Source organism: Aulonocara stuartgranti (genome assembly GCF_965226115.1).
Source record: "Aulonocara stuartgranti genome assembly, chromosome: 11".
Lineage (NCBI taxonomy): Eukaryota > Metazoa > Chordata > Actinopteri > Cichliformes > Cichlidae > Aulonocara > Aulonocara stuartgranti.
In genome coordinates, this window is record NC_138947.1 from 9,474,781 (window position 1) to 9,488,132 (window position 13,352).

At 41.6% G+C, this 13,352-nt stretch overlaps 1 protein-coding gene and 1 long non-coding RNA gene across 7 annotated transcripts in view; one reads left to right on the forward strand and one right to left on the reverse strand.

The window, feature by feature from the left end:
- Positions 1 to 13,352, reverse strand: part of LOC309717196 — a 48,155-nt gene that overhangs the window by 30,921 nt on the left and 3,882 nt on the right. The window lies entirely within an intron of this gene.
- Positions 8,572 to 13,352, forward strand: part of nphs1 (NPHS1 adhesion molecule, nephrin) — a 46,592-nt gene continuing 41,811 nt past the window's right edge. For all 6 annotated transcript variants that reach the window (XM_082551557.1, XM_082551558.1, XM_082551563.1 and 3 more), the window contains exon 1: positions 8,572 to 8,697. The gene's annotated coding sequence lies outside the window, so the exon portion shown is untranslated. The remainder of the gene's footprint in view (positions 8,698 to 13,352) is intronic.

A 13,352-nucleotide genomic window follows, 5' to 3' on the forward strand; every position in this document is an offset into this window, starting at 1 on the left:
TGTCATATCCACAGGCAGCTCACACTAAATTTCCCTTCCTGCCCCCAACATCCCCTGACACCCAGTTTTTTTTGTTTTTTTTCTCAAGCGCATGTGTCTGTGCAATATGTAGATTTGAAGGGGAGAAAAACCCCCAACCATAAATGTTGCACAGATTAAGCAGAGTAAGCTGAATACATCTAATACATGTAGTTGGTATTATTTATGGTAGCAGCATATGAAAAATCTGCATATTTTTTTTTAAGTGTGGTCCCTTAAAATGCATATGCTTTAACTTCTCTGTAGATGAACGCTAACCACCCACCCAGCACGCCCGCTCTCACCACCTTGTGAGCTCAGGAATGCATAGACACGTTCAGCCCATAATGTTCTTACCGTTTGCACTGTTTATGCAGCCTGCACTCATTTAAATAACCTTGATTATTTTTACTTTAGAGCTTGTGTGCATGTGCGTGCATGTGTGTGCAAATGGGTGCATGTGTTTGCGTGTGAGGGAGAAGAGAGATAGAGGCAGGTTACGTAGGTAATGTAGAGGTTCTTGGCATTTTTAATTTCTCCCGATTATGGCAGTATGTGCAGCCTGGCTTGTTTGTTATTATATCATAATGCATGCTTATTTTAATAAGGATTTTAATGAATGGAACCATTAAAGTGTTGAGTTCAGGAATGTGCAGGCGGAACAGCATTGATTGCCCATTCAGGTTTTCCACCCTGTTTTCTTAAAGTTGGGTAGGTTGCAAAGTCTTGGAGGGGTCTCAGCATTGATTCGCATTATAATTTGAAAAATCCAGCCATCTATCCATGGTTTGTTTTTGTGTTTATTTATTTATTTTTACTTTTATTTTTTTAAATATATGTCTGGCAAAGGAAGGAAGCATTGCATGTCCGTGCTTGTTATTCTTTTTGAAAAACTTCACAGCGCTGTGCTTCAGCAGTTCACAGCAGCATAGAAAAAGCATTAATCAAAAGTTATTAAGTCTAGAAACTGTTTATCTTTGGTCCATTTCCAGCCTCAACAAAATTCACATTGCTTGCTTCTGAGCTGACAAGATGCACTGAGAAATGGGGAAAATAAGGGCTTATAAATTGCATGTTATATATTACACATTCCTTAATGGATATTCAATGTACATTTAAAATAAGACCAGACTCAGTTGTTTAAAGGGATTGCAAACAGTCTTCACTGCAGCTTTAATCAGCCCATTCTCTTTTGTCTTTGCTAGTTTTCCCACAGTTTTGCAATTAAGCAAGAATTTCTTTTGAAGTTGATTGCCCCCTTCTCTCTCATTGCTTTTGTCTGTGGTTGTTTAAATGAGAGCACAGTGACCTGGCATACCACCCTGCATTGTGCCTGCTGAGTTTATACCACTGCTATAGAGCATAAACAAAGACTGTTTAATTAGGTGCCTGCACTTTATTAGTCCTTAACTCATACTTAACACACACACACATATAGACATACACACACACTAGCATCCCCCCCTGAATAGACTCTACACAATCTGTGTTCTAGTCTTTACTTATTTAATAATAAGGCTCTTGCTTGGCTTGAACAAAGAATGCAATGATGACCAGCTTGTGTGTGTGTGCACGCAGTTGTGTTTGTGTGATTACGTATACCTTTTTGGATGCTGATGAGGCAGAAGAGCTTGTTAAGAAAAATGTTTTCTTGGCTAGAAATCAGCAAAGTTTTGCTTAATGGCCCTGCGGGATAACAAAGAAGTGGCAATGTGAAACATCTAAAATATCATATTAGGGCAAGCAGCAAATCCAGGCACATGTGTGGATGTCTCGTGTCTTAACTATTTGCTTTTCTATAACCTAGCACCATCCTTTGTCCCTTTGACAACTTTGCCCCAGTAGACTCTTTAGGCCAGTTACTATGGAGACCCACCCTCAAGTGGCACGGGAGTAGTGCAGGTCAGGGGAGGTCAAGCTGAGGGACTGTTTTGGCAAACGGAACACGCTTCATTAGGCCTTTTGGCTTGGGGTTCATTAAAGCTGCAGGAGAGGACATTCCTGGAGACTCTATTAACCAAGAAGTCTTGTGACATGCTGTCAGGCCAACAGATTTCAAACATCTTGTGTTAAACCAGCGTGCCCCTCCATCCCACCCCCAGCAAACAACCACAAAGGCGCAAGTGCATGAACACACAATGCATACTTGCACACAGACATAAACAAATGTACTCTTCGTATACACGTGCACAGACGCACGTGCACATGCATGTGCACAGCTCTCACGACTCCCCATGTCTTCTGTGGCACTGATGTCACAGTCTGTCCCAAACCTTCCCTCCCACAATAGCGCCCATCTGTTGGCCCATTCAACTTTCCTTGGGGGTCCTCTGGGGGTTGTGAGTCTGTAGGTGGAGGGAACCACAATCACTGCTCCTGTCAGATCAAAATAGATCGTCAGAAGGAGGACAGTATAGTAAGTGATGGAATGTTTTGGCAGAAAGAAAACAGATTTTGTGAGGGTTGTATTGTAGATTTGGGTGTGGTGATGGGTTAGATAATTAGGGCATAGTGACTCACAACAACTTGGAAGCTGCATAGGTAGAAACTAAGTCATAGATGTCTAAAGAGTAATAAAGAAAAAAAACCACTCTGTAAGCCACAAGCAGTCCATATTATGTTATTATGAAACAGCAGCTTGAGCACATTGCAGGTACTGTGGCTGAAATGACTATGTGAATCCTATCAGATTGAACCACATGACATAAGTGAATCAGAACACTTTGCTTAAATCAAAATGCAAGCTATGGCACTTCAGAGAGCGGCTGTCAGATCAGTGCCTTTAGCTGTCTGCTGTATAAGCAGGTATAACTGGATTATCCTTGTGTTTCAGTTGGCAAGCCTTATCATGTACGCTCTATGGTTGGTCAGTTCAAACTGGGCTGATTACAGTTTGCAGAGAAGAGGTTTAGCCTCGTTTGGAGCTCTGATATGTTAATTAAAGTGGATTTTCTGAAAATGGGACGGGCAGGATTGCAAACTCCACCTCAACAAAGCCATAAACCCATCTGTTGGCTGAGGTGTAGTTGGGCCTGATTTTGTGTGTGTGTGTGTGTGTGTGTGTGTGTGTGTGTGTGTGTGTGTGTCCTTAATGTCTAGGGGGTTTTGTACTTCAATCTCTGTGAGAACCAGTTTGAGCCTTTCAGAATGAGGACACATTTCTGAAGAGAGGTCATTTGAATCCGAGATCAGTTTTGCATGAGGAAAGTTTAAATATGGGTATATGGGTCCCCAAAATGAATGGCTCTCAAAATGATACCATGATATATGTATATAAAACCAGGACTGCTAAATAAAATACTGGAGTGTGTGCATCGGTCAGATGGTCACACATTGCTAGCTGCAAATTTGTTCAAAGCTAATTGCAAGGGAGAAGCAACCCATGTGAGAAGACTTCTAATGTTGAGAGTGCAGTGGCCAGATTGCACCAGTCCTACCATTTCCACAGCAAAACTAGTGGTGACCTGTTGATTGACTTTAGGTAGTTAGCTAATATTGGCTCACTTTGCCTTTGACACTAGATAATTTCTGTTTATTGGCCCAAACAGGCTGAAAATACAAAGAATTGTCTGTGCCTTTGTACACTTTAATCCTGGCAGGAGTGTAAGGGTAGGAATTCTCCACATGATATCAGTTAACTTTGCCAAAGAGGAACTCTGGCAGGGACTCTGTCTGGCTGTTTTTGCTGACTGAAATGCAGCAGCTGCCGTCACACATGCCCAAAATTTGCTGTTTGTTTACGTTTTTTTCTTCTTTCTTTTCAATGATGATCTAAATATTTGTGGCTTGAATCCGATGGGAAATGTACAAGCCCGAGCTACAGTTCTACTAAATGTTGCCTAACATTCTGGAACTGTAGTTTTGTCCTCTAGGTCTCTGTGCCAATCATGAGACTGAAAACTATGAATCATCTCCTCTGCTGGATCAGCTACAGTAAATGTTGGCTCAATTTTTGCAATGGTTAAAGTCAATAAAAATGACACCAGCAGCTGGTTAACCTGCAGGGAGAATCATTTGTTAGATATTTTGTAAAGTGTGGTTAATTGAGGCTGTTCGGGGCTGCATTAAATCTCACTGAATTCAAACGGAGTATACAGAATAATAGGAAGATCTTTTATTACAGTCACTCCAGTTATACAAAAATCCCATTTTTCTGAGGTAAAAATTGAAAAATCCTCACCTCTGTGGTACTACTAATGCTGTGAAGGTAAGGTAGGGAGGACCTAAGCTCACTGTGGTTACAGCTATTGTGGTAAGCATTAGAAGAAGAATCCAGTTTGTGGCATTTCTTTCATGGAGCACTCAGAAATACAAAGATGGTTGTGGGTGGCATGCATTGCGTATGTGGGTGTATTTATTAACAGCAGAATATAAATAATGGAGCACAAGGCTTTTGTTATTAAAGTGCCATTTAATAGCTTAATAGCTCTTGTTAAAGGCTTTCTTTGAATCCATTCAATATTGTTTCTTTCCATGCCTTGTTTTTGCCCCCATTTTTAGCTTGCCCAGATTTAGCTCCATTTCATCCTCTAATCCTTCTGTTTTGTTAGTGACACTAGGAGAACAGCCTGGGCTGTGTGGCTCAGCCCTCCCTGTCAAAGCCTATAACATCTCTTACCAGGATCAGGTTATTGCCTGAGCTCTGTGTATCTTTATATTGAATTGCTTCTGATAGGAGGTTCCCGTGTCGATTTGTGCATTTGCGCGTGTGGGTGTGACTGCCTTCGTGTGCATATGTGTCTGTGTACATTGACTGTACATAATTCAGGTGGCTCCACACAAGTCAATGAGACGCACACGAGTGAATACAACAATTGTCTTTTCTGACCTCAAATTTCAATATTATCCCTTGGTGTCTCTTTCACCCTCCCACTGCCGTTTTAGCTGCTTTGCTCTCTATGCGTCCATCACCACAGTGAGATGATAGATGGGGCAGTGGAGACGGTGAATGTTAAAGTTTGTGAGCCGTGGACAAAAAGCTCGGCATGAATATCAGTGGCACGGAGTAAGTGCCGGGAATTGGATGAGCCAGAGCAAGAGAGGCGTCAGCACTTTCCCTCCCATGCATTTTCACTCAGCCAGATTGAGTCTTATTATCTGACCCTTCTCTTCTTCCCTCAGTGACCTAATAATATTGTTTCAGCGATCCTGTTCAGCCTCTGACCTCATGACTTCACACAGGAATCTGTTAGATGAAGAGCTCCACTTCTCCAAAGGTGCCTAGTGGTTTTTAGCTTTCTGCTTCTTCCCCGGCTGCTCGTGTAATGTAATATATAAAGCACCACTGCAGCAACATGGTGGTATCTATTTCAATTTTCCATCTAAAAGTTATTGCAATTGAATTCCTATAATATAAATGCATTTTAGTCAGACTGAGATTTTATTTTATATACGCCTACTCCCTCTTGCTCTGTCAGCATCCTCCTAGAAAAAGCACTGTATAACATCTCATCAATTAGGCCTCTTTGATTGGTCAACAGTGTCTGTTGTTTGTTATTACCAGTGGAATCAAAGTCACAACGTCTGGGAGTTAGCATGGTTATGCTGGAGCTTGTTAGGCAGCTGAGGTAAATGGAGGAGATTTGGGAATTAATCCCTTCCCAATCTGGACACTGCAGCTGGTATTCTCAAGCCTCTCCATCCATCCCATCACATACACGCACATTTGAACATACACACATGCCAAGCTCTGAACTCCATATCAGTGCCAACATGAATAGGGACACAGGGATGGGGATTGAAAGAGGGCAGCAAAGAGTGTACTGGTGTGTTTAATTGGGTTTTTCCAAATCTGTCTTAACCCTGATACATGTCCGTCCACATGCTCTAGCGTTGCTTGGTCTACAGGTTCACCAAAGCACAGCAACTTGAGAGAGAAAGCTTTGCAAACTTGCCAGCAGGGAGACAAGGTTCATGTCTCTATTCAGACGTCGTCATAAAAGACTTCTGGAGAAAGTGCTGCTGAAGGGGATTAAGCAACTATCGCTGTCAGACTTTTGAAAGTCCTCTTATCTCTGTTTGCTACTGCTGTTTTAGTGATGCCTATAATTGTCATTTCTGGTTTGTGGAGTGCATGCTCTCAGTCTGCTATTGCCTGTTAAATCTCCTTCCTGTGGTCGACTAGGAGCCAGATTGGCCGGGGGGGGGGCATGTTGACCTTGTCTGCAGATTTAGAACACAGAATCATCACTGATATGGCAGCTGTACTGTGGCAGGCAACAGAAGCTGGGCCTCCAATCAGATCATCAGGTCAGAAAGTTGTAGTTAATGCAGAGTGTGAATGTAGAACCGTCCAACTCAATGAGAAAAGACAACTTGGGGGCCTTTTTTGTCAGATTCCTCAGAAGTCTTGAAGAGTTACTGAAGCCTCTCTTTATTTAATTAACCGCTTCTCTTGAACGCTGGACACTGAACCGGTTAAAACCTCTTACTGGTGGGGATCACACTGTGAGCATTTAATCTGTTACCCACTGGCTCCATGTTGCATATTCATTTTGTAATAAACCAATAAACCATTAAAACATGTTGTCTTTATAGTAACAAGAGACAGAATTTGAGCAGCCACCACCACACAAATGCTACACACGCCTAACGGGCAGCACAAAGTCTCCAACACACCAAAATATCACATGCAGCCAGACACCTACTTTGCCGTCTCTGAATCAATCTCCTGGACATGACCCTATCATTCCTTTTTCCACATATTGTGTTGCTTTTCACCGTAGTTCTTATTGCTTTCTTTGATTAATCTTCCTCCTTGCTTTCCCTGACGCACTGGTCTGAGTCAGTAGACTTCCTGTTGGTTTTCAAAACAACTCTTCATGTCAGCCTTCCTTCCGCCCATCTCCCCCCTTCCTCTGCACCTCTCTAGTCTTCTATTCATCACTCCACAGCCCATTTTACAGTATCTTTCGGCCTCCTTCCTCCATCCGTTTCTCCCGCTCCATTACCTTGCTCGTTCATGTCCCCTTCATCTCCCCCTCTGCCTGTCCAACTCCCTGACATGAATTCTTTTTGCCCCCTTACTGTATTTCCCATCTCTTCCTTGCATCCCCCTCCTCTCACCATTCATCTTCAGGTCCTCTGTCCATCTCCCTCCCTCCCTTCCTTACCTCTCTGTCAGGCCCCAGCTCCCTCCCTCCCCTTTCTTCGTCTGGCAGTAGAGCTGCTCCAGTCTTGCTGACAGTGCTGTTTGTGTGAACTGAGTTCTGAGCTTCACAGCCCCCTCGCCTCCCATTGCTCCCCCGCCTCCTCACCACCCTCTCCACCTCACACTCCACCTCCTCCGCTCCTTTTCCTCCTGCCTCCCACCTAACAGACCCCTCCAGGCGGGGGAATTAACCTTCTAGCCCTGGGCTGCTGGGCTTAATGACTGTCTGTGGGGCCAGCATCAAATACACAAGCCAGCTGCTAACATCTGGGACACACACACACACGCGTGCGCACACACCCACCTCCATGACCTACACACAAACACAGAGACATATGCAGTACACATAGCATACTGTGCAGCATAACATAAGGCTCCAGTTGCCAGATTTATAGAACACTCTTTCTGTATTATGTGCTGCCATGTATGTGGAAGTCTTTGCACTCTTCTCAATGACAGTGGCTGGATTGTCATCACTGCATGACTGACCCACGCTGCAATAACAAATGCAGCTGTGCAAGTGCTTCTGTGGTTATACTGAGCAAATAGCTGGTACATGCATTCACAGCACATGTATGGACTATGAGCAGATCAAATGAAAAATACATGCACGTGGAAAATCAACATGACCTTCAAGTTGCCTTACTAGAAGAGCTTTCAGTATGTTCCACTGAGCAAATGGTGGTGTTCTCCAGCGACCATTCAGTTGGAAGTATATAATTGACAAAAGGAGTGGGTGGGGGTGAAGGGGCAAGAATCAGAAAAAAAATCAAAAGTAAAAATAAAATAAAGAAAAAAATCTGTGTTTAAAGTGAGTTCTGCGGCTCCTCTTTTTCTCCACTTCTGCAATAGAGCAGATCAGCCTGGGAGTATTGAATACAGGAAATACAGCCGTGTGGATAGTCTCTATTCCATTCATTATGTATGAGCATAAATGTTACAAACTAGCAGTTGTAAAGACATCCATGTTGCATCTGGATCTTTGAGGGTTGCTCTGCTCCTTTCAACCCATGCACACTGTAATGCTAAATAATGGGAACCATGAACGCTCCAGAGAAAAGCAGAGCAAAAAAGAAACCACATCCATGTGCCTCAGATTTCTGGCTGACTGCAGCTTTATCAAGCTGTTATAACTTTACCGCTTTTATTCATTCAATAAACCAGAGGTCCTTCAACATTACAAGTGGTCAGTTATCATTGTGGAGCTTTATACATAGAAAAATGTTAGAACTGCTAAGCCAGCTGTAACCTTGTTATTGTTTTTCTGACATTTATTTCACGGCTGACTTGACCCCCTTCGAAGCACCTCCATCAACACTTCTCATACACAACTCCCTTCATTCTGCACTCCGCGCTATTGCTTCTCTCCCTCTCTTTATCTGTTTGCCTCTGTCTTAGACTAAGGAGTGAGAGATGGGGGAGTCCCATTGGCATTCTTTAACATCTCCTAGGCTCACTTGTGTTCAGAGAGTCATCTGTAGATCAGGAAGACAAAAAAGACGCTCCTGAGCCTTTGCGTCACTCAACAGGTAAGCACGGCTCCCTTTCTCTCATGCAATTTCGCACACCTATTCAAAAGGTTCTTGGCTTTTTTAAGAAGGAGGTACGCCCTCTCTGTGTGTCTGTGTGCTTGCCTCATTTTTTTTTCTGTGTACCCTAGGCAGGCAGATGTGCCTGAGTTGGTGAGGGTTGAAAGGAGGCTTTGCCTCTCTGTCTCTCAACTTTTTCCTGGGGAGAGCAGGTGTGTCAGTTTGTGTAACGAAGTCAGTGTAATCCAGTAAACTTGAACACTTTGAGCCAAAGGGACCGGAAACAAAGCAAGTGTTTACTTGAGTGCTTTGAAATTGGACTGGGCGTGTGTATTGGCCAAGCTGATATGATTTAGCTTGTCTGCGCTAATCAGACTGCTTATAAAATGCCATGTTTAAATGAGAAATCGAGGATTTAGATGTAATTAGATTCTGTTGATAATCTAATCCACATCTTTTAGAAGCCCTCTTTATCAGCAACTCAGAGCTGAAGCAGTAATAGTTCACAAGACAGCCTCTATAAGCTACAGTAATTGTACCCACAGGCAATTGGTGAGATTGGTAAGAGTTTAGGTTGGCATTAAGATGTATGACCACATCTGAAATGGATGGCTGCATGGAGGTTGAAACTTCATTTTCTGCGCATTGACTGATTTCATGGGGTTTTATGTTAAATTGGTCTAGGATTGAGTGTATTGAGTCGTTTGATGATGTTATGAAAGATGCCATTAAAAATCTACCTGTCGGGGTCACGCTGAATAGTTCAGCTACTTCTAATGTCCTTGCGGGGAGAGTGGCAGCGTTGTCTCTAAAAGCGAATCAAATTTCAAATCAAACTTTCTAATTTGCATTTGTAAGAAGCTAGAGAAGAACAAGGTCGAAAAGAGAAAAAACACCGAACCAATTGAGTGCTGCAGTAGTAAAATATGTCTCTTTCTTATAGTCGAAGACAAATTAAATTGCCATTCAGTCTGGTATTTATCTAATGCCACATTTTGAATGACACGTTACAGTTATTCTGCAAATGCTACACCGTCGCACCTTTTTTTTTGCATACAAAGGCAATCAACATGTATCATTTAATGAGCATTCTTGCGACTGGCTGTATTTTTAAGGCAATTAAGGTGGTTGTTTGACTAGGTAATGGGAATGTGGGGAGGTCAGCCAGGCTGTGTCTGCTTTCATTAAGAATCCCAATGAAAATGGTGACTCACGAGGCCAACAGCAACCGCTCTGTGCTGCACAAACATTTCTCCTCCTCACAGGAAATGGTTGATGTTTGAGGCCTAAATCCCAACGGTAGAGATGAGATTTTGGCATTTCTAATTGCATGGTGACAAATGAACGGAATCCAGCGCTTATCGGGAGATGGAAAATGCTAAATTGCCATTCACGTGAAGACAAAATCTTAAGAAGAAGCCGGGAAATTATCGTCTTTGTGTTTACCTTCACGAGGCAGAGATAAAGAGAAGAAGGGCATTTTTAACCTCAGAAAGATTTTCTATTAATTGAAGAGGGAAATAATTGCCCTTGTGTGTTCAAAGAGTATACTTGGGGCTCTGAAATACACCAATGTTTTGAGAGCGAAAAAATAATTAAGTGTGAGTTAATTCTTATCAAAGCCTGTTGGAGTGCAACTAATCGACTCAGGGAAGATGCGTCAAAAAGCTATTGCCTCCAATTCATTTTGTCTGTTCAGATGAGAAAATGTTTAGTTTTCAATTAAGTAAATCACTATTATTTGTTCCACTCCTGCAGCAGATACATTGAAGTGATTACATACTGATTTAAAATCCACAGAGCTCTCTTCCAGATCAAATAACTCAAGTCTGTATCCACAATATTGAATGCTATTGGCTTGGAACCACAGCACTGCCTATGTCATTAATTTCTAAAATGTTCTTTTGTCACCATTCACAACAGGAGCATGCCACGATGCAGAAAGTGGACCACACTTCTATACTCATTTATCTGGAGAAAATATCCAAATGCACACTCTAATTGACTATCTTAATGGACTGTGCCAATACAAGTGTTAACCAGAACACTCTGTATGTACTCTTACCTCAACATTTACAACAACTCATATGGAGATTTTCTGACTCACAGCAATATTCAAAAGTCCCGAGCTAACCCTCATGACCCCCATTGAGAACGTTATGTTTGCTGTAACATTTGTGTCTGTGTCATTCTCTCTATGAAGTCAAAAAGTTTCGAATGAATTCTGATCAAATCCATTAAAATGTAGCTTACGTCTACCAAGGTCTTCAAGGTCAACTTAATGGTTTATTGGTCAAAAACTGACAGAAAGCCTTAGAAACTATGTTTTTTACAAGTTTCTGCGTATTCAACATATACAGTCAATATATATGAAAAGTATTCCTTTGAGCTCTCCTTCAAGGTCAGTAGATTGATCTGAAGGTAATTAAAATAAAGATGCTATTTAAACCTGTGTTTCTTACTACCATTGTTTGTATTGACAGCATATAGGTATATAGGGATTCTTATATGGGGCATCTAAATATCCCTTTACTTTGGATCTTTGACCTTTTCCTCGGGGTCAAATAAGGTCAAACTTTCATAAAATGTATTTTATCTTTAAATGTATGTTTACAAGCCTTCGTTTTTATTGGCAGCATTTTGGAAATGATACGCTGGCATATGAGGAGTCTAAATATCAAATTATAGTTTGGATCCAAATATCATGTTGTTTTTGACCTCTGATCTCTCTCTTACTTTTCACATCTGCCCTTATTTCCAAAATGCGTGATATCCTTAAAGAAAGCATTGTCAAGACAAAGAGAATGAGGTTGCTAGTTAGTTAGTATTTTACTGTTGTAAAATATAAAATAAGCTCAAGTTTTTTTATGTCCATTTATTTATAAATCTATGCCCACTATCATTATCATTACCTACTTCTACATAATGTCTGTGTAATCAGAGTAAACATGCTACCCTTATCGCAGTTGTACTGCCCTACAAATTTCTTATGTTTAAAAAGAAAACTAAATGAACATATGCAACATGCAACACTATTCCATTAAAAGTAAATACTGCTCAGAGAGTGAGTTGCCTTGGTGGATATTTGCTTTCTCTGAGTGTTTCTTGTTTCTTTATACTTTTCTAGGGAATGGAAAATATGTGCAGAGATTTTTTGAAATTGAAATATGTATAAATACAAATGGAATTACAACATATAAAGCAAAAACAGAGGTTATATCATTCTAACAAGACCGAAAGTTAACATTTGGTAGGGCCGCCTTTGTATGTCCATCTTTAACACATCTTTTAGTCTGATTTCTTTTAGTCTCCAGAAATAATTCTTCAGACTTAATGAAGGGCATTCAAAGCCCTTCTTTAGATGTTGGCTACCTTTTGTTCCACTCTGTGTAGTTTTTCAATCCAGATATGCTTTTACTGCATTTGCAGTGTGTTTGTGGGATCGCTGTTATGCTGAAAAATGAAGCTGTTGCCAATCAGATTTTTTCCCGATGGTATTGTATGGTAAATGGTAAATGGCCTGCATTTGTATAGCGCTTTACTCAGTCCCTAAGGACCCCAAAGCGCTTTACACTACATTCAGTCATTCACCCATTCACACACACATTCACACACTGGTGACGGCAAGCTACATTGTAGCCACAGCTGCCCTGGGGCGCACTGACAGAGGCGAGGCTGCCGGACACTGGCGCCACCGGGCCCTCTGACCACCACCAGTAGGCAAACACGGGGTTAGTATCTTGCCCAAGGATATTTGGCATGCAGCCAGGAGGCAGCCTGGGATCGAACCACTGACCTTCTGGTTAGTGACTGACCTGCTCTGCCACCTGAGCTACAGCCACCCCATGGTATGGTGGATCAAAATCTGATGGCACTTTTCTGTGTTCATAATTCCATAATTTTTGACAAAATCCCCAACAGCATTGGCTTGTCTTAAACATTGACAGAGCCTCCACCATGTTTTACAGATAGCTATAAACACTCGCTCCGGCCCTTTTCTGTATATATCGATAAAATTTTAAACTGGAAATTTCATTTGGATTCATTGAAATCATTTGGATTCATCATTTCATCAGGCCTGTTGACACTGATTTTTAGTCTAGTTCTTGTGTAATCTGGCATTCCTCTTAGTTTAATTACTAAGAACGGCTTCTTGGGAGCCACCCGTCCATTCAGGCCATTTCTGATGAGACTTCAGTGCACAGTAAACGGATTAATGAAAGGGCCAGATATACCTTACCTATTTCTTAGGTCAGGTCTTTCCGATATCTTAAGGCCTTGACCTTAAGATACAATTCGTTGTTTTTGGTTTTTGGTTCCGATTTTTTGCACCTACAGTACTTTAGTTTTTGTCCTCCAACGCTCCATTTTCTTCAAATTTTTAGGGATAACCCCCACACCATGCCAAGACATGCCAGGTTTTTGGCTCATAGTCTACTAGGAATCACCTTGTTGGTGTAAAAACAAAGTTCTATGCCTGTGTTATCTTTAGCATTTGTCATAGTTTCAACTAAACAAATGTGAACAAATTTTGCAACAGGCACCAGGACTGGACTGACAATAAGCTAAAAAGTAGCCAATGTCCAGAGAGAAACAGCTTCAAAAAGCCTGGAGGACTGTTGCCGAAGACCAACTTAAAAATTACAAGAATGTCT